Here is a 27,771-nt window from a genome sequence, read left to right as displayed (position 1 = left end):
AGCTTCTTTCTACAGTACACATAAGGATATTGCATTGTAATTTAAACTAGAATCTATTTATCAATTGAAGTAGAAATTTCCAATGGGAAGATGAAACACACATACAATTAAGGACCCTGTGTCTCCCAAATCAATAAGAATTGATTGAAAAATAAGCAATTGCCCTTTATCTGTTGTAGTTTCTCTTCCACTAAATGGTAATGAGAAATGTAGATTGAGCTCAATGATTTCTCAGAAAATAGACACATTTCCAGTGTGAACTGGGATGATGGAAACACAGGCAATCCACTTTATTTGAGTGCTGTCTCTGGCTAAGCTTCCACTATGGAGGAAGTAAGTTAAAGCCTTTCCAGAAGGAAGAGAGGGACAAGTTCCTGGTTCCTACCTTTACTCACACATTCCTCTGCCTCGATCCTAAGCAAAAGGGTGAAGTTCACATCCAAAAATGAGGCCCTACATCATCTGGTGTTGTATGAAAAATTGCTGGTTTTGTTGAATTTCTCATTCCAGAGCTATGGTTTTCTTTATGTTTGGAGAAGTCACCCCTTACTCAGATGGGCTTCCCTGGTAGCTAAGGTGGTAAAGAATCTGCCTGTAATACAGGAGATCAGGTTTCAATCCCTGAGTCAGGAAGAGGCCCTGGAGAAGGGAATGGCAACCCACTCCAGTATTCTTGCCTGGAGAATTCCATAGACAGACCGTGGAGTCGCGTGGAGTCGCAAAGAGTCAAACACGACTGAGAGACTAACACTTTTTTTCCTTACTCACATAGAAGCCCCAAAGTTCTCAGTATTTGGATATTCCCTCTTCCTTACCACCGTTAAAATCTTGCTCACAGGAAAATTTCTAACAAAGCCATTTATCCAATGTGTAACTAACTTTTTGTGTGTTTGAACATTTTAATAACAAAATTTAGAGGCTGAAATTTAAAAGAGACTTCCAATTTAAAATATCCAACACAGGACACATCTGCAAGGATCTGCCAATGGTCAAATCTGGGTCACTTTGATCTGAGTCACAAAATAAATAGACACTGTAATGAACATCTGTGAGTGCATACTATATAAATAGAGTTGTATAAATAAATAAATGAAGGCAAAGTTTTTGCTACAATAGAATTCCAATGAATGGGTTTTGATTGAATGCTAGAAATTAAAAAAATCACCAATTCAGCAAACACCACAGTAATAATTGCTTTGGGAAAAATTAATCAATAGGCATTAAAACTGGTGTCAGTATCATCATCGATGAATGCTAATATTAGTGGACAAAGGATGCCACTAAGGATATTGACATAGTCTGAAAAGTATTTCCCTCAATACATTAATTAATTACAAAGAGAAAAACAGTCACTTTACAGTGAAGAAACCCAAAACACACCATTTTAACTAAGTTGCCAAAATTATCACCAACGATGAGACATCAACAGCACTTTCCCTTGGACAATGATGTACTGAGAAGAACACAACATCACTTTGGTGACATGTTTGGCCAAAATTCACAATTTGAATTTAATCATGAGGCAATATCAGAAAACTCAAGCCTGCATACTGGCCAGTACTCTTTAATTGTGCTAAAATCAGGAAAGACAAAAACACTAAAAAACTGTTGCAGATTAAACGAGACCAAAGAGATGTAACAAATATTAATAGAAGGCACATGGGATCTGATTGTGATCTAGATCATTCTCTATGACTACTGCATTCTCTTTTAGTCTCATGACTTTCTGTGAAACATGAGCATATAATGAAAAAATAATCAACTGTTTATTTATAATTAATATACTAAGTAATTACGGTAGATGGAAGGCATAGATTTCAAGCTAAAATAAAATGTTAGATAAGAAAGTGCTACACCTAAGTCAAATTTGGACTGGCCAAGTTTTTAATAATGGTGATAAAGGAGAGATTGATATTGCGGATAATATAATAATCAAGGTGAAAGACAAATATGAAAAACACTGTCCAAATTTATGAAGGCAGAGAGAAGACAATCTGTCAAAGAAATGATAGATAAGGAACTAAGACAATGGAGAGCAAATCTCTTAATTATATGTTCCCCAGAGGGAAGATGTTAATAACTAGAATAAAGGTAGAAATCACAGATGAAGAGTGCAGGCCATTGTTAGCTTTAAAAAATGATTGAATGTACTTATTGAAAGTTATCAAGGTCATGAAACACTGTCATACATTGGAGAATTCCAAAGAGGCATGACAACTAAGTGTATTAAACTCTGGAAGAGAATAAGAACAATGGTGGAAGAAACTGGTGAAATCTAAATAAAGTCTGTAGTTTGGTTAACATATTATATCAATGATAATGTATTCATTTGATCCCCTTCCTGGATCACAGCTTTGGGGTAGCAAAGGGGCTTGTGTAACTCAATGAAGCTATCTATGATCCATACCATACAGGGTCACCCAAGACATACAGGTCATAGTGACGAGTTCTGACAAAACGTGGTCCACTGGAGGAGGAAATGGCAACACACTTCAGTCTACTTGCTGTGAGAACCCCATGAACAGTATGAAAAGCCAAAGTGATATGACACCAGAATATGAGCCCCCAGGTCAGAAGGTGTCCAATATGCTGCTGGGGAAGAGCAAAGAGCAATTACTAATAGCTCCAGAAAGAATGAAGCAGCTGGACCAACGTGGAACTGAAGCTCAGCTGTGGATGTGATGAAAGTGAAGTCTGATGCTATAAAGAACAGTATTACATAGGAATCCGGAATGTTAGGTCCATGAATCAAAGTTTTTGGACATGGTCAAGCAGGAGGTGGCAAGAGTAAACATCAAGATCTTAGGAATCAGTGAACTAAAATGGACCAGAATAAGCAAATTTAATTCAGACGATCATTGTATCTACTACTCTGGGCAAGAATCCCTTAGAAGAAATTGAGTAGCCTGCATTGTCAGTGAAAGAGTGCAAAATGCAGTACTTGGGTGAAATCTCAAAAATGGCAGAATGATCTTGGTTCGTTTCCAAGGCAAACCATTCAGCATCACAGTAATTCAAGTCTATGCCACAACCACTGATGCCAAAGATGCTGAAGTTGACCAGTTGTATGAAGATCTACAAGACCTTCTAGAACTAACACCAAAAAAAAAAAAAAAAGATATCCTTTTCATCACAGGTGATTTGAATGCAAAAGTAGAAAGTCAAGAGATACCCAAAATAATAGGCAAGTTTGGCCTTGGAGTACAAAATGAAGCAGGGCAAAGGCAAACCGAGTTTTGTCAAGAGAACACACTGGTCATACCAAACCTTTTCCACCAACCCAAGGGATAACTCTACACACGGACATCACCAGATGGTCAATATAAAATCACGCTGATTATGTTCTTTGCAGCTGAAGATGGAGAAGTTCTATACAGCAAAAAAAAAAAAAGAAAGACCTGGAGCTGACTGTGGCTCAGATCATCAGCTCCTTATTGCACAATTCAGACTTAAATTGAAGAAAGTAGGGAAAACCACCAGGCTACTTAGGGATGAGCTAAATTAAACTCCTTATGACAATCTAGTGGAAGTGACAAATAGATTCAAGGGATTAGATCTGGTAGACAGAGTACCTGAAGAACTATGGGCTGAAGACCAAAACACTGCACAGGGGGCAGTGGCTAAAACCATCTCAAAGAACAAGAAACACAAAAAGGCAAAGTGGTTGTCTGAGGAAGTTTTACAAATAGCTGAGTAAAAAAGAGATGTGAAAGGCAGGTGAGAAAGGGAAAGATATACCCAACTGAATAAAGAGTTCCAGAGAATAGCAAGGAGATTTAAGAAGGCCTTAAAGAAGCAATGCAAACAAATAGAGGAAAACAACAGAATGAGAAAGACTAGAGGTCTCTTCTAGAAAACTGGAGATATCAAGGGAACATTTCATGCAAGGATGGGCATGATAAAGGACAGAAATGGTAAGGACCTAACAGAAGCAGAAGAGATAAAGAGATGAAGAATCCACAGAAGAACTATACAAGAAAGGACTTAATGACACAGATAACCATGATGGTGTGGTCACTCACCTAGAGCCAAACAACCAGGAATGTGAAGTCAATTAGGCCTTAGGATGCATTACTACAAAGACAGCAGAGGTGACAGAATTCCAGCTGAGCTATTTCAAATACTAAAAGATGATGCTGTAAAACTGCTGCACTCAATATGTCAGCAAATTTGGAAAACTCAGCAGTGGCTATGGGACTGGAAAAAGTCAGTTTTCAATTCAATCTTAAAGAAAGGCAATGCCAAAGAATGTTCAAACTATCATACGATTGGGCTCACTTCACATACTAGTAAGGTGATGCTCAAAATCCTTCAAGCTAGGCTTAGCAGTATGTGAACCAAGAACTTCCAGATGTGTAAACTGGATTTAGAAAAGGCAGAGGAACCAGAGATCATGGAGAAAGCAAGAGAAAGAATTCCAGGAAAACATCTACTTCTGCTTCATTGACTACGCTAATAAAGCCTTTGACTGTGTGGATCACAACAAACTAGAAAATTCTTAAAGAGATGGAAACACAAGACCACCTTACCTGTCCTGAGAAACCTGTATGCAGGTGAAGAAGCAACAGTTAGAACTGGACATGGAACAATTGACTGGTTCCAAATTGGGAAAGGAGTACATCAAGGCTGTATATTGTCACCCTGCTTATTTAACTTGTATGCAGAATATATCATGCAATACGCCAGGCTGGATGAATCCTAAACTGGAATCAAGATTTCCAGGAGAAATATCAACAATTTCAGATATGCAGATGACACCATTCTAATGGTTTTCCCTACTTTCTTTGCTAAAGTTCCTCTTTAGCAAAGAGGAACTAAAGAGCCTCTTCATGAGGGTGAAAGAGAAGAGTGAAAAAGCTGGCTTGAAACATTAAGAAAACTAAGATCATGGCATCCAGTCCCATCACTTCATGGCAAACAGAAGGGAGAAAAGGGGAAGGAATGACAGATTTTATTTTGTGGGGCTCCAAAATCACTGCGGATGGTGACTGCAGCCATGAAATCAAAAGACTCTTGCTCCTTGGAAGGAAAACTACAACAAACCTAAACAACCATATTAAAGAGCAGAGACATCACTTTGCCATCAAAAATCCGTGTTGTCAAAGCTATGGTTTTTCCAGTAGTCGTGTATGGATGTGAGAGTTGGACCATAAAGAAGGCTGAGCACCGAATAATTGATGATTTCAAATTGCAGTGCTGGAGAAAAGTCTTGAGAGTCCCTTGGACAGCAAAGAGATCAAACTAGTCAATCCTAAAGGAAATCAACCCTGGATATTCACTGGAAGGACTGATGCTGAAGCTGAAGCTCCAATAATTTGGCCGCCTAATGTGAAGAGTTGACTCACTAGAAAAGACCCTGATTCTGGGAAAGACTGAAGGCAAAAGGAAAAGTGGGTGGCAGAGAATGATATGGTTAGATAGAATCACCAACTCAATGGACATAAATTTGAGGAAACTTCGGAAGACAGTGGAGGACAGCGGAGCCTGGCATGCTGTAGTGCATGGGGTCACAAAGAGTTGGACACAATTTAGTGACTGAACAATTAATTTGATAAATATACCATGATTATATAATGTTAAAATTAGGTAAATCTGGGTGAAGATTCTAAGGGAACTCTCTGCACTATCTCTGAAGCTCTTCTATGAATCTAAAATTACTTAGAAATAAAAAGTTTTTGAAAATAATAGGAAAGCCAAGTGAAGGAGTTGATTGTGTTCCTGAAAAAATTGCTGAAAAGAACTCCACATCTGCCTATGTTCAGGAAAATTTTTAAAGGATTCAATTAGAAGATTTTAATGATTTATTTAAAAGTGAAATCATACAAACATCCAGAGAAAATTAGGCCGTTAGCTCCAAAGATCTAACTAAGTAACAAAGCATCAAAACACTACAGTTACACCTAATAGACACTCCAGGAAAGGGATATGAAAACAATTATTGTGGGAAATTTTTATGTACCCCTTTTTTAGTCTAAAATATGTTTTTAAAACATAAAGATATTATTTGATTAATATAGTTTTTAAAAGCAACAGATATAGATACATAATAAATAAAATATATATGTTATATATGTATTTGTTTCTATATAGATATCTGTATATGCAAAACACAAATGTATATATATAAAAACTGAAATTTTCAGAAGAAATACCTTCCAACAGTCCATGAGATTATTTATAAAATTAGAACATTAATTAAGTTACAAAATAAAAGAAACTCATGGGTCATAAAAAATCAAGAGGACAAGTACAGACTGTTAGAGTGAAAATTGGAGAGTTGTATTTGAATTTACAGACAATTCTCTCAAAAATTCTACCCAAGTTATAGACAGAATTAAATTCATGACCATTAATACTTTTATTTTGGTAAAAATATACTTGAAATAGAATTGAATTTAAGATATCAAATAATTTTAAATATTTTACTCTGAAAATCAGGATAAAGAGAATCTTCTTTTTAAGGCAAAAATGAATTATAATACTGTAAAATAGCTAAATAAAATCCAAGCATTGTTTCTATGTAAGAAAAAAACACAAAAATGGTTTTAAATGAAATGTAATACAATAAATAATAAAGTATATATTTATCTAATAAACATTAAAATAGAGATTGAGAAAATTAAAAATACATTTCTAAAAGTAAAAACATCTTTTTTCCCAATATTTTTGGGGAGTACACCACCCAGCTTGTGGGATCTCAGTTCCCCAACCAGGGATATCAAACCTGGGCCCTAGCAGTAAAAGCACCAAGTCCTAACCCCTGGACCACTGGAGAATTCCCAAAATAAGAACATCTTGATAGAATACTTGATTTTAGGGGAAAACAGTATATTTTTAAATGATTCAACTAAAAATTTTCAAATATGAAAAGATTATCACAGGAAAATTATTTAAAAGATTATCTAGGGAATGCTCTGGCAATCCAGTGGTTAGGACTCTGCATGTCCACTGCTGGAGGCCCAGGTTCCATCTGTGGTCAAGGAACTAAGATCCTACAAGCCATGCAGCCAAAAAAATTTTAAAAATAGCAACAATAGAATTTTATCTGAAAGTTACATGCTGTGCTGTACTTAGTTGCTCAGTCATGTCTGACTTTTTGCGACCCAATGGACTATAGCTCTTCAGGCTCCTCTGTTCATGGGGATTCTCTGGGCAAGAATACTAGAGTGGGTTGCCATGCCCTCCTCCAGGGGATCTTCTCAACCCAGGGATTGAACCCAGGTCTCCTGCATTTCAGGCAGATTCTTTACGATCTGAGCCACCAGGGAAGTCCATAAAAAAAATTATATAGCGTTTCAAAAACAGATCATTCTTGTGCTACAGAAACTACTCAATTTTTGTATAAGCTAACAAACCCTAAGGTCAAAACTAGACATGAAGAGTGCATATGAGTGTACAAGTTGCGCGCACACATACAAATCTTTCTTATTAATATAAATACTTCAAACTTAATTCATTAGTACAAAAGAATTAGCCACCATGACTAAGTAGGGTTTATCCCAAGAATTCAGGCATAGTATTGGGAAATCTATTAATATAATTATTCAAAAAATTGGCCTATTAAGAAAAAAAGATAAATCATTTAATTTAATCATTCAGATGTTTCAAAGGCATTCAACAGTATTCACTATCCATTTATTTTTAAAAATGTTTTTAAAAAAAACCTTAGAAAATGAAAAATAAAATAATACTTTTCAACAAAATAACTTGGACAGACAATTCAATAATACAAGAAGCAGACAAAAAGAAAGAGATGGCTATTGGAAAGAAGTATTCTTAATCATCATTAACAAAGAAAAAAATCTATTTATTCAGAAAGCCCAGTAAAACATACTCTATAAATCTTAGGATTAATAAGTACAATAAAATATAATACAATAAAAAACCAGATAAATATGGTTCAATTGTTTTTCAATCAAAAGATCAACAATAACATAGCATCAAAATGCACACTATTCCAAAAAACTATTTTAGAAAAACCTTGATTAGAATGTTGAGGTGTCAATGTCAAGAAAATTCAATTTTCTTCAGAAATTTAAGACCTATTCATGTAAACAGACTGAATACTGCAAGTATTTTTACTCATAACTCTGTCAATTGGGTTCTTCTCTTCCTATTCTAGTCATACCATGATAATACATAGCAGACATACCTTTGGGTGGATCCTGACTAGGGGAGGTAACACAAGTCCCTGGTTGTGGAAAAGGGTCTGCTCCCTGAGATGTAAACTGCATGAATGACCGCCAATACCATTTTTACCAAACTAGAGATCACAGGAACTTACAGAGGCTGTGCAGGAAAATGTGATATATAGCTTTCCTGAAATATGAGTTTTACTCGTTATTTCAAAGCATCCTTGTTAGTGGGCTGTGGAGAGCAGTGTTTAAGAAAATACCATTCTAGACCACTCTGATTTTGATAGCAGGGTCTTGAGGAAATGATATGGAGCAGACGGGGGTGGGGGGTGGGGAAGAGGAGAATCAAAACTGTTCTAAAATTCACAATATTCTATAGACTCAGAGATGAGCCATCAGGAAAACTGCAAGGAGTAGCATGAAACGGCAGTTTGGAACCTATGGGAAAAAGCTCCTCTAAGGAATTCAATTCATGACAGAACCATGAAGCATTCAGGGACACAACTGTCTAATATTCCATCCTGAATGCTTAGCTATGTACATATCCTATCATCATCCTCAAGTTTCAGCAAACACCAGGTACAAGAAATGTTTCAAGGAAGCAATATTGAAGCGAAGTGAAGTCACTCAGTCATGTCCGATTCTTTGTGACTCTGTGGACTGTAGCCTACTAGGCTCCTCCATCCGCGGGATTTTCGAGACAAGAATGCTGGAGTGGGTTGCCATTTCCTTCTCCAGGAGATCTTCCCGACCCAGGGATCAAACCCAGGTCTCCTGCATTGTAGGCAGACGCTTTACCATCTGAGCCACCAGGTAAAGTAATATTGATGGAAACTAAGAAAAGTGTCTTTGTTCCACATACAGGTTAGAAAGGAGTAGAGAGAACCCCTAAGAAAAGGAGAAACCCTTCAGAATAAATAAGAAATCAGAATCACTATTTGAATAGAATAACATAAGAATCATTTAATTCTGGAGGAGGTCTTAGACTTCTGTGTGGCCCAAGAAAAGGAACTCAATTTTATAGCAATCTCAATAGACAATGCAACAAGAATTTATAGTTGGATAGCATTATTTATGAAGAATAAAACAATAAATTAAAAAATGTTGAACTTCCCACATAACTCATATCCATAGAAGTCCACTTCCCCTACTTTTAAGTTCAGTAGGCATGTCTGTGATATGTTGAAAAGATCAGTAGAACAGCACAGAATGACCTGGTGTCCAGAGCAGACCTTGCTTTCAACTTGTCTAAATATCTAAACACATTCTAGAAACCATTTGGCTAGTTTGGTGTGTAGAAAAACGTACTAGGCAAGCACATGTTAGCAGTGTCTATCCAGCATTAAGTTTAGTCGGTTCAGTCGCTCAGTCATCTCCGACTCTTTGCAACCCCAATGAACTGCAGCACGCCAGGCCCCTCTGTCCATCACCAACTCCCGGAGTCTACCCAAACCCATGTCAATTGAGTCAGTGATGCCATCCAACCATCTCATCCTCTGTCGTCCCCTTCTCCTCCTGCCCCCAATCCTACCCAGCATTAGGGTCTTTTCCAATGAGTCAAGTCTTCGCATGAGGTGGCCAAAGTATTGGAGTCTCAGCTTCAACATCAGTCCTTCCAATGAACACCCAGGATTGATCTCCTTTAGGATGGATTGATTGGATCTCCTTGCAGTCCAAGGGACTCTCAAGAGTCTTCTCCAACACCACAGTTCAAAAGCATCAATTCTGCGGCGCTCAGCTTTCTTCACCGTCCAACTCTCACATCCATACATGACCACTGGAAAAACCATAGCCTTGACTAGACGGACTTATGTTGGCAAAGTAATGTCTCTGCTTTTAAATATGCTATCTAGGTTGGCCATAACCTTCCTTCCAAGGAATAAGCATCTGTTAATTTCATGGCTGCAATCACCATCAGCAGTGATTTTGGAGCCCCCAAAAATAAAATCTGACACTTTTTCCACTGTTTCCCCATCTATTTCCCATGAAGTGATGGGACCAGATGCCATGATCTTAGTTTTCTGAACGTTGAGGTTTAAGCCAACTTTTTCACTCTCCTCTTTCACTTTCATCAAGAGGCTCTTTAGTTCTTCTTCACTTTCTGCCATAAGGGTGGTGTCATCTGCATATCTGAGGTTACTGATATTTCTCCCAGCAATCTTGATTCCAGCTTGTGCTTCATCCAGCCCAGCGTTTCTCATGATGTACTCTGCATATAAGTTAAATAAGCAGGGTGACAATATACAGCCTTGACGTACTCCTTTTCCTATTTGGAACCAGTCTGTTGTTCCATGTCCAATTCTAACTGTTGCTTCCTGACCTGCATACAGGTTTCTCAAGAGACATTCCCATCTCTTTCAGAATTTTCCACAGTTTATGGTGATCCACACAGTCAAAGGCTTTGGCATAGTCAATAAAGCAGAAATAGATGTTTTTCTGGAACTCTCTTGCTTTTTCGATGATCCAGTGGATATTGGCAATTTGATCTCTTGTTCCTCTGCTTTTTCTAAAACCAGCTTGAACATCTTTACTTAGTGAGCAAAGATGACCCTGGTAAAGGGGCAGACACACACATGCTTCCCTTAAGGAAGCGTATCTTCCGATTGAGGTGAGTCACAGCCTATGAGCAACATTCCTCAAATTAGCTGAACTCTGCTTACTCAGGCCACACTCCCTGAGCAACCTTTTGATGTAATGTGACATTATTTTGGTTTTCATAGCAGCTTGTCTACTGCAAGAGAAACTGTTACCTACAGACGATCAGAGCAACAGTTCTCTTATCTGTGTGATTTTTTGTGAACAATAATAAATTTTCATCCAGACTTACTTAACAGTCTTCTGAGGATTCACACCATCCTGGAAAGACTGATCTCCTATCAGTGAAACTACAAAGTTTCTGGGCCTGCAAAACTAAGAGTCACAATGAAATGCATCGAGATTAGACATCTCTTTGTTTTCTTACCTGTGAATGACACATCTTACTGCCATACACAGGCTTTCAACTGTTTAAAAGAACTCTACTAGCAGGTCTGTGTTTGAAGGGTTCAAAAGGGAAAATGGGACAGGAACATTCATCTCAACTATTCAGCTCTGTTAGCACAGCTCACTAATTCCCTGTTTAATCAAATTCCATCCATAATATGGAGCAGCAGTTCTCAAAGTGTGGTCACCAGACTTTCAGTACTGGCATCACCATGGAAGCCGTTAGAAATGAAAAGTCTCAGGCCCCACCCCAGACCTCCTGAATCCAGAACTCTAGAGATAGGGCCCATAAATCTGTGTGGTAGCAAGCCTTCCAGATGATCTGAACACATGCATGCAAGAGCGTGTGAAGTTGTGATGGCCTTTGGATTTTTTCATTAACTTCACTGATCACAGGTGGCAAGAATACCACTCCCTCTCTAATATCAGAGTGAACTTGCCCTCCCTGAAGTAGTTTGAAAGTGTAGGGTCATTGATTTAAACTGATTTGTCTCTTAATGTCATTTGTCACCATTAGCAAACCAAGTTGTGTGCCCCAATGGGAGAAAAAAAAATCAATCACAACTGTTTGGTTGGAAGCTGAGTAGGCATTCCACTAAACTATAATCTAGATACCTAACTGATCCCCGCAGCTCAAAAGCAGATCAAAATCTAGCTAGAAGATGAAAATGAGGAGTTGCTTATTATGAGAGGTGGTGAAGTAGACTGAAAAATCACTGAACAAAAATTATCCAGAGATATTTTTAAGGTACAATATTCACTGTACCTTATCTCTTTCAGCTTTAGCACTTTTATTTATTTACCAAAGCAAGCTGAGCAGTACAAGAATCTGAAAATAACAATTCACTTTAAAAAATCAAGCACAGGCTCCTGGCTCCTAGATAACTTGTGATTTCTGTCAAATGCACTTATATGAGTGGTTTGGTGCCTTAACTATTATGTGGTTGCTGGTGAACATCAGAGACAGCAGAGAGGAATGAAGAAAATACTGTGCAGAGAAGTGTAGATCCAGCTTGACTCTCCACACTTGACTAAAACAGTGTGACCAAGAGCACGCATCAAACCCCACGGGCCTTCCCCACTTCATTCTGACTGACAGAACTCTTTCAGTTGCAAATAAACAGGACTTGACTCACACCCCTGCATGTAGGAAAAAAGTGTATGTGTGTGTGTGCATGAGTGAAGAGTGATTTATTGATCATGTATCTGAAAACTCTAGCATTAACAGGATAGACAGGTCCAGGTGCTTAAACAATTCATTAGCATGCAAGTCTTCTCCACTCCTGGATCTGCCTCTTTCAGCTGTGGATCCGTTCTCCTGCAGGCTGCCCCAGAGGGCTGTCCTTCCACACTCTTCTAACTGCACCAAAGACAGATTACTTTCCCAAGAGTCCCAGGACAAGTTTCAGAGCAGAATCTCATTGGCTTTGGCTGAGATCTCATTTGGCTGTAACTCCCTCTTGGTGCAGGGAAAGCTCTTTGACCAAGCTTGGGTCAAATGTCCATCCCTGAAGACAGGGATTAGATCAGTCTCAGTGTATTTGAAATGGACCAGGACTAGTTACCTGATGCAAGCAAGCATCTAGGGTATGTTATTTAAGAAGGCACTCTCTTCTATGCCCAACCTTATTCATGGGCAGACCTGACTGCACCCCAGGTGCCTCACTTGCTCCACCTTGGTCTCAGTGGTTCTTCTACTGAAAGTTTGGTCAGAGGTGAGGGTGGGGGTTAGGTTCCTCAAAGGAAAATCAGTGTGCCACTACCCAAAGAAAAGGAAGAAATGATGAAGAGACCAAAAGGGAGTAGACATTTACCATAGGATTATTCACAGGAGCAAAGGCAGAGGATTTGGCCTGATCATCAGTAAGATCCTTCCTTTATTCTAAGATACATAGTATCAAGACCTGTTCTTCATTACCACTAAGTGCAACAAACAAAGTCAAATTTCTCCAAAAAAGAGAAAAGAACTGCAAACTCCTAGAGATGAGTCACTTAGTATCTGGGCTACTTATAAAACACACTATTTCTTCAACCCTTTCTATTCATGTGGAAATTTCACCAATTTCCTTAACTGGTAGTCTGTAACAGAAATAAATAGCACAGTCACTGGATGGTTCAAGGATGATCCTTGGTCCAATGAGGATACAAACACATCTAATTCCAACATACAGCAAACCATTAAGTAAGTTTTGCAATTAACATGACCATTATATACTACCATGTGTAAAACAGACAGTTGGTGGGAACCTGCTGTAAAGCACAGGGAGCTCAGTTCGATGCTCTGTGATGACCTAGATGGGTGGGATGGGGGTGGGGGGTGGGAAGTAGGTCCATGGGGGATGGGATATATGTCTACATATCGCTGATTCACTTCACCGTACAGCAGAAAGTAACACAACATTTAAAGCAATTAAACTCCAATAAAAAGAAAGAGAAAAGAAGGAAGAAAAGAGGAAAGAAAGAACCACAAGAAGAGAGACTTTCCAGGGCAAACCAAGACATATGGCACCCTAGTTTAAATACAGATTTACATAACGTGAGAGCACAGAGTTACAGGCTTTATATATAGAGTGTCTGGAACTCAGTGAAACAGTTTTCATCAAGGTTTTGACCAAGTGGATTATCTACAATGATAGAGGAAAGACTTGATACCAATAAAAGCAAATGAATGTGAAAGAATAAAAAGAACAGAATATGTTCAAGAATATATGAGTAGGTGAGGCTAGCAGCAATTTAAGGGAGAGAGAAAAAGATATGGGCATAAAAACAGGTTGGGGTCAGATCAGGGAGAATATTAAATGCTGTAAGAATATTCTGTTTATTCTAAAGGCAGTAAGGAGAAGAGAAGTGACAGACTAGCACTGTGGCGAGGGATACAATAATCTTAAATTCTTCTAAAACAAGCATCAGTTTCATCAGAGAAATAAAATAACACAGTCATGATTACCAAAAAAAACAGTTGCAAACTTACTGCCCTGGCATCGGGTTGGATCCACAAACTTGAGTGGCCAATGTGATTTTCAAAATTAACCTAAAATAAATTTTAATAATTGTAGGCATGACATTCTAATTTATGTCAATGGACATAAATATGAGCAAACTCCAGAACATAGTGAAGGACAGGGAAGCCTGGCGTGCTACAGCCCATGAGGTCTCAAAGAGTCAGACATCACTTAGCGAATGAACAACAACATTCTAGGTCAACCACAGACTCTGCCATTCCTAACTGCCTCATATTGAATAGATACATTCATTTTAATGGATTTTGAAGGCATTTGTGTTTGAGAGCGCCTCAAAATGGGTATTTCCTGTTTCATCCTCAGGTTATTTTAAAAACTTTCTAGGCATAACATTTCTTTCCATCTGCTACAGATTTTAAAAATTCACATCCTCTTCATGAAAGAGTTTATTAACTCTAAGATATTAGAGTTATTAGTAATTCTAAGATAGAAACCAAGAATTAGGCATTTGTGAAATTTATTTCTACTGATACATTTACTGTGTTCTACCTTCACCAAGTATGATACAAAGGACATTATTTCAATGGAAGAAAGAACAAAGGGAGTAAGGAATCGGGGGAAAGTGGGGAGGGAATGGAAAATAAAAGAAAGAATAAAAAACTCTAAAAGTAAATTCAGGACCTGGGAAATCTAAATTGGCTAGACCGTTATTTGCCAAGATAGAATCTCCACACATATGGAGCTTGGATAGCCCCAAGTACACAATATTTGTATCACAGGTTTCCTATAAAACATAAAAATAATGCAAGTATGGGTATAAATAAAGAGAGAGGGGGTGGAAAACAATTCTGTCTCTCAGATTGAGGAAAAATAAGTCATTTATCTCAGATTTTCAATCTAGGAAAAATAAAAAGATGTCAAACCCACAGTGCAGTGAATGGATACAGAGAGTAATTGGTCAAGGAAACAGACATATGTCATCAAAAAGACCCTGTGAGCTTGAGAAACACATTTCTGCCCACCAAGATAAATATGAGCACAGCTCCATACACTAACAGTGTGGACAGCAAGAGTTTTAGGGCACTTCCCTGGTGTGCTGAGAGGTCCTCAAAGCTTGCTCAGTAGCACCTGCACTCCTCGTCTCAGCAGTGGTGGTCCCAGAGGCCTATGCCACACAGGAATAAGGGCAGATATTTGACTAGACGCTCCTAGGCCTCTGGAGCCCAGGCATTCGGGGGTCAGAAAGGGGCAGATCCTCTGGTTCAGGCACGCTCTGATGCTCCAGTTGAAATGGCCATAAAGGAAGCCTTCTCCTGTCCTGAAATAGCTATTGAGTTCTCTGCTCAACATTTATTTTTCTTTCCCCAGCCATCTGACAATTGTTTGGTTTTGGATGCTGGCTGCCTGCCATTTTCCTTGTCAAAGCACTGCTAAGAGAAAGCCCCACACTATAAATCTTCTTGGGTGGGCCCCAGGACTGTTGCCTACACAGGCGGAGGCATCTCACAAAGGAAGGCCATTCTTAAGTCCTTTTAGGGCTGTCAATGGAGGTGGGGACTGGAAAATAAAAGTGGGGGCAGGTTTAGAAAGGAAACTTACAGCTGGGTCACTGAATGGTAAGGAGCAAAGAAAACCACACAAATCTAATCCCTATGCAACTGGATAAAGTGATTTTTCCCAATGCTGCCCAATCAATCACCAACAGGCCTGATATTAAAACTGAAGCCCCTTGTCTCTAACTTTAGTGGAGCAGTATGTTCCAGGAAAGGGCATCATTCTGGACCCTGTGGCGGGCCATTCAAAGCTGGGTGACTTTGGCTAAGTCACTGACCTCTCCCTGGCCCCCAGGGTTTCAGGTTTCAGGTCTTGAAAACAGGAGTCTTCAGTTATGATTTCCAAGGCTGCTTTTAATCCCAAATTCCAGGACATCTTACTGGATATACCTGTGCTCCTCATAACTCTTCTCCAGGCCCCACCACACAGATACAAACACTTTGAGTATTTTCAAACAGAGTCCCCTGCTTGATTTTCTGTTGGACTGTGAGTTGCATCAGAGGCATGTGACATTTGCTCAGTGGATCATGGGGAACCATGAACTTTGTACGCTTTTATAGGGAGGTCAATAGGGACCTACTTCCCGAGGATATGGCCTTCTGTGAGCCTCATCAGTTTATTCTACAGCTGAAGGGTTTGAATTATTTCAAGCCTCTTGCGGGCCGAGTTGTTGTAGAGTTTGCCCAATGGCATTAAACCCCTCTATTATATTTCTAAGTAGGTAAACTCAGTGCCCTCCCTTATTAAAAAGGTGGGAATGGGATGTTTGCCCTAAATCCTAAGTGTGCATTTGCTAGCTTTCACTTCGTTCATCTCTACTCTTTTCCTTATCCATATTCCTCTGAAAATACTAGCAATAGTAGTAGGAGAAATGAAATAACAATGATACTACTAGTAATTAACATCTAATTAAGTGGCTAAAATGATAAAACAAATTCACACCTGTAAAGAGCTGTCTTTATTAAGCACTCAATCAATGTTATCCATTGTAGGTACTGTATCACAAGCCTGGAGGGGCACTTGTATTCTAAAATGGAACAAATGATAGGTGTTTTAAAAAAGAGAAATGGGCTGCATGATCACAGAAAGTCTGCTAGAAATTTAGGAAAGCTGGTGGGCCTGTGACCTTGAACCTAGGAAAACGTGAATTTCTTCTTTCTGTCAAAAAGGTGACAAAGGGCACCAACCAGGTCACAGAAAGAGTCAAGTTTGCAGACAGATTAAATGAGCCAGAAAAGGAGGACCACGACAAGCCAAGAGATTTAGAAAGAAAAAAACTAGGGCCATGTCCTAGATTCCATCAGAGAGTTAAGAAACAAAAGCTAGACAGGTCAAGATGATAGCAGTTTTCTTGGCTGAAACTCAGAAACTAAGTGTGACTATTAGCAGGGTTGTTCCATACAGATGTGCAGGTTGAGCACTGTACAACTCAGTAGGCATCACTAACCATTCACAGAGTACTCACCATGGATTGATGTGTTTATTTATAATGCCAATTTCCTAGTAGATGGCAGTAAAGTGTCACAGAGAAAGAGCAAATTTTCCTTTCTCTCATCCACTCAAGATGTATATGCTTGGTGGCAACCTTTGGCATTAGACAGGTAATAGGTGAAGATTTCTATTCTCAACCACAGTTAGCACCCTTGCCTCAGTCAATGGCCAACAGTTGTAGAAATAAATATCCAACCTCACAAAAAAGAGCAGAAATGCAAATTATAGTAACAAGGACATGTAATTTCCATTTATCAACTGACAAAGATGTAAATGACTTTTAATATCTTAATGCTAGTGAGAGTATTAGAACACAGGAACTCTCATAACGTGCAGCAGGAATATAAATTAGCATAACCTTTTTGTAAAGCACTTGAGCAATGTATATTATAATCAGAAAAGTGCATGCCATTTGACCTATAATTCTGATTTGAGGATTAGCAAGAAATACTTGCACTGGTATACTTACATACAAATGTATAAAATATATATAAGAATGTTCACAATAACATTATTTTAATAGTTGGAAAAAAAAGAAAAGAAAAGAAACTCACACAAAGCTCATTTACCAAAAACATGTTGAATCAGTTCCGGTATATCCATACTATAGAACACAGACCACAGTAGAACACAAAGAAGGTTACTCTGAAAACGTGCTGAAATGAAAGAAATACTAATTAGTGTTTAAAACATTGCAAAGAAGTGTGTATGATTTGGCCATCTTAAAGGAGAAAGAGATGAGTGGAGGAAATGAGAAAAAAGAAGGCAGGAAGGTTGGGAGGGAAGGAGAAAGTAAAGGAGGATCAGTTCAATACAGTCACTCAGTCGTGTTCAACTCTTTGTGACCCCATGGACCGCAAGAGGCCAGGCTTCCCTGTCCATCACCAACTCCCGGAGTCCCCCCAAACCCATGTCCATTGAGTCGGTGATGCCATCCAACCATCTCATCCTCTGTCATCCCCTTTTTCTCCTGCCTTCAATCTTTCCCAGCATCAGGGTCTTTTCAAATGAGTCAGTTCTTCACATTCAGGTGGCCAAAGTATCAGAGTTTCAGCTTCAACATCAGTCTCTCCAATGAATATTCAAGACTGATTTCCTTTAGGATGGACTGGTTGGATCTCCTTGCAGTCCAAGGGACTCTCAGGAGTCTTCTCCAACACCACAGTTCAAACGCATCAATTCTTTGGTGTTCAGCTTTCTTTATAGTCCAACTCTCACATCCATACACGACTACTGGAAAAACCATGGCTTTGACTAGACAGACCTATGTTGGCAAAGTAATGTCTCTGCTTTTTAATATGCTGTCTAGGTTGGTCATATAGGGTTTCAAATGTACAGTGAAACTTCTGAAAGGAAACATAATGAACTGTTATGAGTGGATATTCCTGAGGAATGGGAGTATAGGAGGCTTTTATTTTCTGTGCCTTCTATTTTCTCATTTCCATCCTCTGCGACATGAATGTGGTGATTCTGCTAGCATGTGTGAACTTGCTATTTCCTTTGCGGGAAAGCTCTCCCACCCCACCTGTTTGCACAGTTCCTGTTTTACGTCACTCGGGCCCCTGCTCAAATGTCGTTTGTCTTAGAAGACTGCTCTGACCCCCCCCCCGCCGAATAAAATAATGCCTTTCATCAGGCTCTATCGCTCCATCCTGCCTCATTTTTCTTTAGAGCATTTTTCAATGCCCAAGAATACATATAATAACATGCATTTATGTTTGCTCATTGATTCTCTTCCCCACTGAAAATTCTGTGAGGGCAGGGGCTTGGCCGTGTAACCCACATTTTTCTAGGGCACCACTGCTTCTAAATTACCTTAAGCTATTAAGTGTGACATGATGTACATGTCACTAGGGTTAGCCAAAGCCTAGGTGCCAGCCAAGAATGCACAGCCCAAAGGGTGGGCAATCAAGAATACACAGATGAAAAAATTAGATAGCACCTGATTTTTATGAAGAGGAAGAGCCACTCCCCAGGCCATCACAAGCCCAGCTATAACCTAACACCATCATCAACCAAGGCTTTGTTATTCATTCAGAATGAAGTGCAGGAATGAGTTTTAATTCTGAAGCTAACATAGTGAATATGAGAAATAAGTTCTCGAGGTATTCAAGACATGTAGATAAGCTAAAAATACATCCTACACACTTTCTGTGCTGTTCTCTGTGTTTAGTCGCTCAGTTGTGTCTCTTTCCGACCCCATGGACTGTAGCCCACCAGGCTCCTCTGTCCATGGGGATTCTCCAGGCAAGAAAACTGGAGAGAGTTGCCATGCCCTCCTCCAGGGGATCTTCCCAACCAGGGATTGAACCCAGGTCTCTCGCATTGCAGATAGATTCTTTACTGTCTGAGCCACCAGGGAAACCCAAGAATACTGGAGTGGGTAGCCTACCCCTTCTCTAGGGGAACTTCCCAACCCAGGAATCAAACTGGGGTCTTCTGCATTGACGGTGGATTCTTTATCAGCTGAGCTACCAGGGAAGCCCAAATACTTCCTAACCCAGCGCATAAGCAGAATGCAAGAATCTAGTGAGTGCAGTTATCTGCACCCAGGAGAACAGTACCCAAGCTTGAGCCCCCTCAGCCTAGTACCCAGAGAATTTCTATTTCTCTGAGAAAACACCAACTAGAAGATAAGACTCCTGCCACTGGAACACTGGGTTGGCCCAGAGAGGGCCTTTCATGCTGGGGCCAATGCAAGAACAGAGTGTTGGGACTTCTTTGAGCTTAAGAAAGAGTATAGACAACCTTCTGTGGTGTTAGGCGGAATCATCCTGAAGCCAGAGTTAAAAGAAAAAAAAAAATAATGAGCCCATATTTATTTAAAATGTTTACTTTCTTCATTGTGGATATATTACAGTGATTTTTATTTTGAAAAGTAATACATTCAAATATTATTTATCTTGATTACTGAGTTTTGGGGCATTCTCTTAAATTTTGTACCCTAGGCAAGAACCTTGCTCACCCCACATTAGTCCGGCTCTGCTTTTTGGCTCTTCCTTTGCCAGTGAATGTTTGTTCAGTAACTTTTCCATCTATGTAAACAGAATGGGATGTGAGACTTGCTTTCATTGAACCAGGTAGTAGTGTTATGGGGGAGTAGCTAAGCCTGTGTACCGCAACTTTATCTAATCTTACCTATTCTCTCTCATTAGAAGAACCATGAAATTTTACATGACCAAACTAGCTTAAGTCAGTTCTCAGAGCCTACCTACCATGTAGCCAGCAGACAGTGAGTTTGCATCATGAGTACAAACACATTTGCCCTAAAGTGACTGAAACAATCTTTAGACTAACTCACTCATTTGCATGGACTACTACAAATGCTCCCAGACAAGAACTAGCAATTTTGAGTGGTAATTCTGTAATGTTTTTTTAAAGTGAATCCCCCATTTATAAACCTCAGGCCCCCTCAAAGCTTGGATCCATCCCTAAGCCATGGATTTATCTATTTTTAAGCAAACCAACAGATGAGCATTTGGGTTTATAAACATAATAGTCTGCAGAGATTATTTACTTTACAAGATTATACAAAATGTTATTCTTCAGCCATATGGTTCCTATTAGTGCACTTAAACCTTGATTTAACTTACATACATTGATTCTGCCCCAATTTATCAATACCATTTATTATGTAGTAAGGCACACTGAGGAGTCTATGCTTAATTGATACAGAAATAACTGGTTGAATACTATAAATTTCTATTAATTTAAAGGTTTATATGGGAAAAAATTAAGTTGTCTAGTTTGAAACTTTTCTTATTTGTTGCTGAATTTTTAAAGTCACGGCTGGCTAAATTGGTTATGTGAACTAATCTAGCTTAAGGATAAATCATCCAAGAGTGTAAAGTTCTCACTGTGATGCCTACACAGACTACAGCAGTCAACACAATCAAGCAACAGACATTTACGAAGTGCCTACTATGTGCAAGCATCCTACTAGGCTCAGGCAATAAGACAGTATTTAAAAATCATGGTGAGGTCCCACTTGCCACTCCTGACATGTCGTACATTATATAAGCTACTTCTTCCCTGATAAAATGAAAATGGTAATACTGGTCCCAATAACTTGTCATTTCAAACCAATGATTCAGACTGAGTCATAGTTTCTATTTTTCTCCATCTTCCCTGTCCCACCTTCCCTGTACTCTCCTCTGTACTCTGTGCTCCAGGGGTCTGCATCCTGGTGCTTCTCTTTTGCCAGCCACCTTCCAGTTGTTTTAGGCCAACAGAAGGCAATGACGAAAAACTGGAGAAACAGAGGAGAGGGGCTAGGGGTTTTCTTCCCTGCTCTTCCTGCTTCAGAGCTATTCTCTACCAGCGGTGTCATTTATGGTGACTCTTCCCATGTGGAAGGTCAGGATGCTGGGTGTTATAGGGAGTTGGTAATACTCTTTCCACCATTTGCATTCCACCTTAGGCATTAGGGATAGAAACTCTGGCTTCCAGCTGCTACTTTCTGGGTGCCTCCGTGTCCATCATTCAATGTGCCCTCCAGGTCCTCCTTTTACCTCTGTAAGTAGTCTCACCTTTCAAGCTTCCTTGTTGAAACCATCTGAGGGAATTGTGTTCCCTGCTGGGACCCTGACTGACATCATAAATTGCTTTTAAAAAATTTAAAGGGAATGGTTAACATAAATAACACTATCAGTCAATTAAGCATACAGAGAAAGTACTAAGCAAACAGTGGATACTCCTCAGAGTAGTTTGTGAGCCCTTCCACTACTTGTTCCATTTCAAAGTGACCTTCCACACTTGGGGGCCTCACCTTACTTCATACTTGCTTTCATTATGATTCTAATTGTGAACATTTACTGTGAACTGAAATCTGACCATGCTAAACCTATACTTATCCTTTAATATACTCTTTCAAAAATGGGGGAATAAAGTTATTTTAGGACGTTTAACACATGTTAAACTAACAAATGTCTACCAATTTGAATACTATTTATGCCAGATTTAACTGATATATTAAACACTTTAAAATCTCCGATCATATGTGGGAGGAAAACTATTTACAAATTATGAAATGTGATTAAATGCATACTTAATTATATTCAATTAAAATATTTAATATTCATAATTGACCCTTTGGGAAAAAACTAAGTATCCTTAAAAATGTTTTCCTTTTCTGATATTCTTGATCTTGTAATAGTAAATGACCCTACAAGAGCAAAAACCACAAACAAGAAACCCTTTCTTTAAAGAATTGACTGTGAATTCTTAAAAAAAAAAATAGTTTTCAATAGCATACTTAATTGTGAATCAGAATTTATTACTTGATAAGCTTGTCATTCTTTGGAATTTTTCTATTATCTATTTTAATGAAGACTAAAGCATTGCCACAAATTTGCCTTTAAGAACTTGTGGAGTTTTTCCTTGTTTATGATTATGGGCTATAATTCTATTTGTGTATTAGAGTTGTATATAAATAGTCCTGTTTGTGTATTACCTTTATATTTTACATATTATGTAAATGAAATTATGTAGTTATACACAGGAAAATCTTCATTTCCCAACTGTCTGGTTAGTGGCTCCAGACAATCAAAATGTACACTGAGAGGGTAAGTAGGTGCCATGTAAAGTGGTTTTGGTAGTGCTCCATGCCAAGCTAGTACACAATAGTGTCAGTTACTGTTTCCTGTTGGCAAAATTCATTCATTCACTGGACCAGAGGCAAATTTACCTTGAGGTCAATGAATTTAAGTTTCAGAGCATCTCTTACAATCAAACCTGAGAGTATCAAGAGTCGCTAGGACTTATGGAATATTCTAGGTGGCAGGGGAAGCCAGGCTCTAAGAGGAAGCATTTCTACGAAGTCATTTCCGGTCAACTGCTTAAAAGGTCATTAGAAGTAAAGAGTCTGACTCTCTGAGACACCAATAATTTGTTGTTATTTCTTTTCTCAGTTTAAATAAATATTCATTTTCTTATCTACTTTTAACTGGAATTTTATATTATTTTTCTTAAAGAGAGTCTACCAAATTGTATAAGCTTCAGATCAGGAATTACCCAGATCACACTTTCCAAATATAATCTGGTCCAGAAATTTGGGTCTTAAAAATTACTTACATGAACAGAAAGTCTTGTTGCCAAGGAGCAATGACTTTAAAACTTTACCAGCATCCAACAAAGAAAACTCGCTGGATAGCAAAAGAAACATGCCTCAGAAGCCTTCAGCTTTTTGTTGGTACTGAGAGGAACATCAACAAAAGCCATTGGGTAGTTTGAGGATTTGACCGGAAGAAGCAGTGGGCACCTTAGTGGCCACCAAGAGAAAACGAGAGATTTTATTGTTAAATATAAATCCCTTTTGTGTTGCAAAACCACAGTTTAAAGGAAGATAACACCTCCACCTCTTGTGGGCAACCTGACTATGCTTTGAACAGCTTAAGCTTTGTCATGCTAGTTCCTGAAAACATCCAATGTTCCTAAGAAATATACATCTCTATTTACAATTCACTTTTTCATTACACTCAGATCATGATACTGCTGATAGTCAACAGCATTTTACAATTTATTTCACAAGTGAATCACAGAGAAGGAAAGATAACGTGATGTTCTTGAAGACCCAACAGATACAGTGAAAAGTGTAACTCATTTTCCTCCTTTGCTTCATTATTTCCAACACACATTAAAGGCAACCATTTGTTTTTGAAAATACTGTAAACCTGTCGTTAGTCATTTATTGTGTGTGTGTATCTGACAATACTGATTTCTTTGTGTTACTTTATCCTTAGCTTTAAAAAAAAATAATTGTGATGAAAATGATTTTGTTTATTTCCAGATAAATATTCAACCATATGCATAAAACTTCAAAAATAATGAACATATGTGTTTAAATTAGAATGAGATGTGGGGGTGGGGGGAGCCCATGAAAATACATAAACTAGCAGCCATTGTAAGGTCTATCTCATTATGTTTGCCAAACTTTGAAGTCTGGGCGAGCTTCCCAATTCTGTGCCCACTGGAAATCCTGCAAGTAGCTGATTTGTGAGACAATGCCAAGTCATCCAAAAATGGAAGGATGAGATTAGGTTCAGTGTAAAAGTATAACCAGTGTAAACCACAAATACTGTGATCCTATCAACATGATCTAGCTGCAGTCCCTTTGTTTGTATGTCTAGCATATGATTAATACTGTATTTCAAATCTGAAAGAGGAGAGAGATAACATTAACACATACATAAAGAAGCGATTACAAAGAGGGGTAGGAAACACAAGATTTGTTAATTAATCATTTAGACAAACAACACATTGTCTCCTTACACTGGAGCTAGTTTTCCCATTCAGATGTATATTTTCAAACAAATATCTGTTGGTAGACAGGGATATACACAGAAGATCCAGAAGGTATCTTCCCTGATGATTTTAAAGACATGGCTCCTCTCTTAATGTAGAAGAATGATGAGGAAGAGACTGCTTTTAACTACATTGTAATTGGAAGGAATATAAATTAAAGCATAGTCCCTTACTTTTTACAAAGAGAATGCAAGTTGAAAAACTGTAGAAATACATGTGTCTGTGTTTTATTTCCAGCTTACTGATCAGCAGTGAGCTATTGCCATGTGGGCTATCACCACTTTTCTGTCTCATATTTTTCACTAACAATGATTAAAATCTAGTGCTCTAGTATTCTATTGCAGCATCGTAAATCATCCCAAACTTGGTGACACAGATCAAAACTCATTTTATTATGCTAATGGGTTCTGTGTGTCAGGGCAGGGCACAGTGGGATGGTTTTTCTGCTGGGGCCTCATCTGGCAAGACTCAAGTGGCTCCAGGTGACTGCAACAGCTGGGGCTGGAATCCTATGGAAGCTTCTTCACTTACAGGTCTGGTGCCTGAAATGGCGGGGCACAGATGGGACTGTCAACTGGGGTGCCTACAGGTAGCCAGTCTGTAAGGCTTGGGTTTCTTCACAGCATGGAAGCATCAGGGTAGCTGCTGTTTACCTGGTGGTTCAGGACTCCATGAGTGAATGCTTCAGCAAACAAGACCTTCCATGACCTAGGCTCAGAAGTCACAAAGCATCGTTTCTACTGTACTCTGTGGAAGCATTACAAGACCAGCTAGATTCAAAGGAAGTAGACACAGACTCCACCTCTTGGTGACATAAGTGTCAAAGAATCTGTTTTAAAATTGCCACACCTATGAAGTGTGCTACACCTACTCTTAAATCTAGCTAAAGTAAAGGAAAAAATAGTCCTTATTAAATGCCTGTTACTTATCATGCACTATTAAGAGTTTTAGATACACATTTACTCTTTATAACAGCTCTATGAAGAAATTATTAACTCCACTTGACAAGTAAGGTATCTAAAGCCTAAGGGTTTTATAACTTATCCAGGAAAACATAGTACTGTACAAAGCCTTGATCTATTAATTCCAGAGTCTGGTAGTTTCTCACTATTCTTACCATCACCCTATGTTTACTTGTGTTTTTAACAAAAATTCTTTCCCTAACTAAAAAAAAAAGTCTCTTCTTCCCATTAATTTGTATGGAAACCATCATGTTTTAGCCATCATACTTTAGTTCACATGACAACCAAAAACTCAAACACCAAAATAAAAATAATTTCAACGCATTTAAGATACTGATACCAGCTTCCCTGGTGGCTCAGACGTAAAGAGTCTGCAATACAGAAAACACAGGAGACCCAGGTTCGATCCCTGGGTCAGGAAGATCCTGAGAAGGGTGTGGCAACCCACTTCAGTATTCTTGCCTGGAAAATCCCATGGACAGAGGAGCCTGGCGGGCTACAGTCCATGGGGTCGCAAAGAGTTGGACACGACTGAGTGACTAACATCACCAAGACACTTATAAGTAGAGAAAACTATTTTCCTACACTGCTATAACAAATTACTACAAACACAGTGGCTTAAAACAACACAGATTTATGCACTAGGCTAAAATCGAGGTGTCGGCAGACAGAATTCACTCTGTAGCCTTGCCTTTTCCAGTTCCTAAAGGATGCATACATTCCTTGGCTCATGACCCCTTCCTCCATCATCACAGCCAACAGTGGCATCACTTTAAGCTCTGCTTTTATCACCGTTATCTTCTCCTCTGACCCTCCTGCCTCCCTCTTCCATTTATAAATACCCTTCTGATAACATTGGGCCCCTATGGATAATCCAACATAGTCTCCCAGCTCAAGCCTCTTAATCACATGCCAAGTCCTTTTTGCCATATAAGGTAACATATTCAGAGGTTCTGGGGATTATGATATAGATATGGGTGTTGGGGGGAGGGGGGCAGATTCTGCCTACCACAAAGACTATTACACACATATAGCATAAGTACACACATCATCAATATTCTCCAATGAAACAGCCACCATTATTCTATCATCCCCTCACATGAATGTGTTTACCAATTATCAGACCATTAATTATAATATTTCCTCTCTTACATCCAAATTATAATAGCTCATCAAGCTCACTAAAGCCTTTCACTTGGTGTCCAGAAGGCTGCAGGCAAACTCACCCAGCTCTACCCTTTCAGCATCACAGCAGGGAACACTGATTCTCACCGCCCCTCCCTCTCAGTTCCCTGGACAAACTAGCACAGCTATGGGCCCTGTCGACTAAAAAAGACGAACAATGTGAGAGTTGTGAATTAAGTTTTATTTGGGGCAAAATGAGGACTGCAGCCCAGGAGACAGCACCTCAGAGAGCTCTGAGAGACTGCTCTAAAGAGACAGTGGGGGAAGGTCAATATAGATTTTGGTTAAGGGGGAGTTCAGTGCAGTCAAGTGCTTTCTTTACAAAAGGTTTTCTGCTTGTCATGAGGAGTTAATGTCACCATGAAGGGATTTAGGGATTTTCTAGATAAGAAGAGATGCAAGGATTGGGATCATGAAATCGATTCTTAACTACCTAAAGACCTGTTTTACCAATTTCCCTGGAGCACAGAATGCCTCACTCCACCCTGAATGCCCTCAAGAGATGTTAAAGGTCAACAGCAGCAGCAGCACAGGGTTCAATCTCGGCAGAGGCACTTGACAAATGCCTTGTTGCTGTACAGTTGCTGGCAAATGCTCTCAGCAAGGGCCAGTTTGCAGTTGATAGGCAAGTGCCAATTTGTAGTTGACAGCCCAAACAAACTTACCAGCTCATGGCATTCAACCCAGATTTGCAGAGGTGCTTTCTTACCTCTTACAGGGTACAACAGGTCTGATTTAGCCCAAGAGGCAGTAAGGAAAGTCAAGGTATCGAGTGGGTGCCCTCCCCCATACTCACTACCATCTCTTGTCAGATATTTTCACCCCTAGTCCCAGCTCCAGTAAGGATAGAAACATGGCGAGAAGTCATAGGGTTGAATTGGCAAGTCCCAATTTTATGCCCATGTTCTCATTTGTTCAAGCTTAGCATTTAACTGCAGGCCATGACTGGAATTTATTAACTTGCTAAAACTGATGCTCTGAGGTCTTCAGCCATTGTATGGTAGCTGTTTGCTTAATTATCCATATCTAAAGAGTGACTTTGGCTGATTTGTGATTCTTTCAGCTTTCTAGCCTGTGCAGCCCTCTGTTCAACGACAGCACAGGTCATTGAGTACCCACTGAGAAGTGTCCTCCAGAAAAACCTGAAGGACTCACCAGCACGAGCCTGGGACACCCTACATTCAAAGAATGTGTGGCTGC

Source organism: Giraffa tippelskirchi, chromosome 1 (genome assembly GCF_054371585.1).
Source record: "Giraffa tippelskirchi isolate mGirTip1 chromosome 1, T2T-mGirTip1v1.2.pri, whole genome shotgun sequence".
NCBI classification, from domain to species: Eukaryota; Metazoa; Chordata; class Mammalia; order Artiodactyla; family Giraffidae; genus Giraffa; species Giraffa tippelskirchi.
This window is presented reverse-complemented; position numbering follows the sequence as displayed.